The sequence below is a fragment of the Gastrolobium bilobum genome, unplaced genomic scaffold, assembly GCF_033153095.1.
Source record: "Gastrolobium bilobum isolate Gb01-03AN ecotype WA unplaced genomic scaffold, APGP_CSIRO_Gbil_v1 utg25978, whole genome shotgun sequence".
NCBI classification, from domain to species: Eukaryota; Viridiplantae; Streptophyta; class Magnoliopsida; order Fabales; family Fabaceae; genus Gastrolobium; species Gastrolobium bilobum.
Genome location: NW_026898206.1, coordinates 43878 through 48314, shown reverse-complemented (window position 1 = coordinate 48314; position 4437 = coordinate 43878). Strand labels below are relative to the sequence as shown.

The 4437-nt window shown below is 40.8% G+C and overlaps 1 non-coding gene across 1 annotated transcript; it reads left to right on the top strand.

The window, feature by feature from the left end:
• The first annotated feature begins 3492 nt into the window (after window positions 1–3492).
• Window positions 3493–3599, top strand: LOC133313852 (small nucleolar RNA R71). The gene has a single exon (XR_009751863.1). It is a non-coding gene; the product is annotated as a small nucleolar RNA R71 (small nucleolar RNA).
• Window positions 3600–4437: the final 838 nt, after the last annotated feature.

Here is a 4437-nt window from a genome sequence, read left to right as displayed (position 1 = left end):
AACTGGGAAATAGTGCTTATGGCCAATATTTGTTCATCAGGAAACTCCTCCTTAATCCCCACTTCCGGACCCTCTTGTAGATGTGTCTCAGTGTTCCTGGACAAGTGATCAGCCACCAAGTTTTCAACTCCCTTTTTGTCTTTGATCCCACTTCAAACTCTTGCAGAAGTAACATCCATCGGAGTAACCTGGGCTTAGAATCCTGCTTAGTTAACAAATACTTCAAAGCTGCATGGTCAGTGTAAACAATAACCTTGGACCCTAGCAGATATAACCTGAATTTGTCAAATGCATACACTATTGCCAATAACTCTTTTTCTGTAGTAGCATAATTCTTTTGTGCTTCATTAAGAATTTTACTGGCATAGTAAATGACATGCAATAATTTATCCTTCCTTTGGCCTAGCACTACCCCTACAGCATAATCACTGGCATCACACATAAGTTCAAAAGGTAATGAAAAATCAGGAGCCATGATTATTGGTGCAGTGATCAACTTATCTTTCAAAACATTGAATGCATGCAAGCAGTCATCAGTAAACAGAAATTCTTGATCCTTCCCTAACAACTTGCATAATGGTTTTGCAATTTTGTAAAAGTCTTTTATGAAACGATGGTAAAACCCTGCATAACCTAGAAAACTCCTCACACCTTTAACATTTATGGGAGGGGGTAGTTTCTCAATAACAGAGATCTTGGCCTTATCTACTTCAATCCCTCTGTTAGACACTTTGTGTCCCAAAACAATACCCTCTGTCACCATGAAGTGACATTTCTCCCAGTTAAGCACAAGATTGCTATCTTGGCATCTTTTCAAAACACTATCCAGGTTTTCTAAACATGCATCAAAAGTAGGACCAAACACAGAAAATTCATCCATGAAAATCTCAATGCACCTTTCTACCATGTCAGAGAATATGAAAAGCATGCACCTTTGAAAAGTTGCTGGTGCATTGCATAGGCCAAAAGGCATCCTCCGGTATGCAAAGATTCCATAGGGGCAAGTAAATGCAGTCTTCTCCTGATCTTCCGGAGCCACAACTATCTGGTTGTAGCCTGAGTATCCGTCTAAGAAGCAGTAGAAGGCATGTCCTGCTAATCTCTCCAGCATTTGGTCCAGGAATGGAATAGGGAAATGGTCCTTTCCTGTTGCTTTGTTGAGTCTCCGGTAGTCAATACACATCCTCCAGCCTGTGACTGTTCTTGTAGGGATCAGTTCATTGTTCTCATTCCTCACCACAGTCATCCCTCCTTTCTTGGGCACTGTCTGAACTGGACTCACCCAAGCACTGTCTGAAATAGGGTAAATCATGCCAGCATCAAGAAACTTCACCACCTCCTTCCTCACTACTTCTTTCATAGTGGGATTGAGTCTTCTCTGTGGTTGTCTCACTGGTTTGACTTCCTCTTCCATCAATAACTTATGAGTGCAGAAGGAAGGGTTGATACCCTTAAGATCTGAAAATGACCAGCCCATGGCTGTCTTATTCTTCTTGAGCACTTCAACCAACTTTACTTCCTCCCTTTCAGACAACAATGCATTGATAATGGCTGGGTAGGTTTGATCATCCCCAAGGAACACATACTTCAGATTTGAAGGTAGTTCTTTCAATTCCACCTTAGGTGCTCCCTTTGGAATGTCATCCACTTTCTTTTCCAACTCTTCAACCACCGGTTCCTCCTGATAAAATTCCCCACTTATCTCATCCTTTAATTTATCTTCCTCAAATGACAAGTATGCTTCTCCTGTCACTTCTTCCACAACCTCCTGTATGATATCAATTCTGAAACAATCCTCCACATCAACAGGATGTTTAATGGCTTCAAACACATCAATTGTAATAGTCTCTTCATTCACCCTTAACATCAGCTTCCCTTGTTCAACATCAATCAGGGATCTAGTAGTTGCTAAGAATGGCCTCCATAGAAGTAGAGGGCTTTCAGTATCTTCTTCTTCCATATCAAGAATCACAAAATCCACAGGAAAAATGAACTTATCCACCTTGACCAGAACATCTTCTACCACACCTTCTGGTCTCTTGATGGATCTATCTGTTAGATGCAGAATAAGATTGGTATCCTTCAATTTGTTGATTCCCAAAGCTCTACATACAGACAATGGCATCAAATTTATGCTGGCCTCCAAATCACAAAGTGCCTTCCCTACTTCAACATCTCCAATGGCAATAGGAATGCTGAAACTCCCTGGGTCTTTTAACTTTGAAGGAAGCTTCTTTTGGATCAGGGCACTACACTCTTCTGTTAAGGCCACAGTCTCACCATCCTTCAGTTTCCTCTTCTTAGACAGAAGATCATTCATGAATTTGGCATAGTGAGGCATGTTCTCCAAGGCCTCAGCAAATGGAATGTTAATCTGCAACTTCTTAAAAATATCCAGAAACCTTGCATAGTGCTGCTTCTGAATTTCCTGCTTTAACCGTTGAGGATAAGGCACTTTAGCATATGGAGATAGGTTAATTGGCTGGTCCTGCTTGTCAGCCAGTTTCTTCTTCTCCCACTTCATCAACTTCTTGGGTGAAGAACTCTTATCAACCACTACCTCTTCTTCTTTCTTATCTTTCCCAACTTTCTTTTCTACTTCATTATTTTCAACTACAACATCTTCAACAACAACTTCCTCCTCATTTTCCTTTTCTTCCACTTTCTTATTAACCGGTTGAAGCACAAGCCCACTTCTTGTAGTTATGGACTTACAGTGCTCCTTTGGATTCACCATGGTATCACCAGGGAACTTTCCCTGTGGCCTCTCAGATATCTGTCTAGACAACTAGCCAATTTGTGTCTCCAAATTCCGGATGGATGCTTCCTGGTTCCTGAATGCTGTCTTGGTCTCTTGCATGAAAGCAGAAGTTTCTTCCTGAAAGAATTTGACTCCTGAATGTAATCTTGAGTATTCTTTGATAACTGGGCAAAAGCTTTCTCCCATGCAGAAGTATCACCTTGCTGTGATGAATGTGTTGGAGGAGGATGTAGTGGAGGATTCAACTGATGGTTGGAACTGTAACTGAACCTTGGGTGTTGATTCTTATTCTTCCATGGTGGAACATAAACATTTCGCCCCTGTTTGTTGTAGTTACTATGATCATACCATACTCCATTAACTTCTGCTTGTTCAGTAGGTCCTCCATAATCACACTCATCAGTAACATGGCTTTTCCCACAAATTGCACACACATAATTAGTGTCCACAGAAGCAACCTTCTGAGAAGAAAGCTGCTTGGTGAGAGCATCCAGTTGTTGTTGTTGTTGTTTCTGCACTTGCTGCACTGATTGTTCTTGGCTAACAAGGCATCATAGCCATCAAGTTTAATAATTCATGTTCTTCTGTCATTCACCAGAGCATTGTCAAACTCCTGAGATGCTAGGGACTCAAAGATGTCAAGGGCTTCTTGAGGGGTCTTGGTTGTCAATGAACCACCAGCTGTGGCATTCAACCCTTGGAGGAATATTGCTGCTTGATTCCACACTTCTATACCATGTTGTGGACATTTCCTCAAAAGTGTCTTGAACCTCTCCCAGGCCTTATAGATAAACTCTGACTCTTTTTGCTTGAATCGTGTGATCTTATCTTCAACTTTGCCCTCTTGGATGCTGAAAAGAATCTGGCCAAGAACTTGGTCTGCAGATCATCCCAAGTTGTAATACTTCCTTGTGGTAGTGACTGTAACCATATCCTGGCATCATCCTTCAGTGAATGAGTAAAAAGCCTCAACAGAGTGGCATCTCTGGTCACTCCAATGATTTTCACGGTATCACTCAATAGAAAAAAATTCTCAATGTGCAGGTATCTCTTGCACTGGTCCCAACAAACTGTTCCTTCTGCACCAACTGTACTAATGCAGGCTTCAATTCGAAATTGTTGGGTTCCACTGTAGGTCTAATCACACTTCCAACAGGTGGAATGATAGCGGGAGTCATGTAATCTCCCAGTGTCCTCTGTGGTGGTTGCACATAATTCTCTGCCATAATCTCTTCCTGAACTGTTATACTTGGTTCACCACTTTCCTGTATCTGTCTTTTTCTGGCTGCCGTCCTGTTCCTTCTGATTGTCCTTTCTAATTATGGGTCAAACAATAAAGAATTTGGATCAATAGTACCTCGCATACACCAGAATTAAAATTGAACAAAAATTCACACAAAAAAAATATAAAGTGCTGAAAAACAAAAAGACTCAATCTCAAATACTAATGGTGTCTGTCAATGTTGAAGAACAAATCCTCGGCAACGGCGCCAAAAACTTGTTGTGAATTTAGCAAGTGTACTAGTCACACAAGTAATAAAATGATGAGTAAAGATCGTTCCCACGAGGATTTGTGTTCAAGCACTGACTAACCATATATACTTAAGTTGAATCAACCAAAAGATTATTAATTGCATTGATTTCTTGTCACCAGAAATTTAGTTGAATTGCATAAA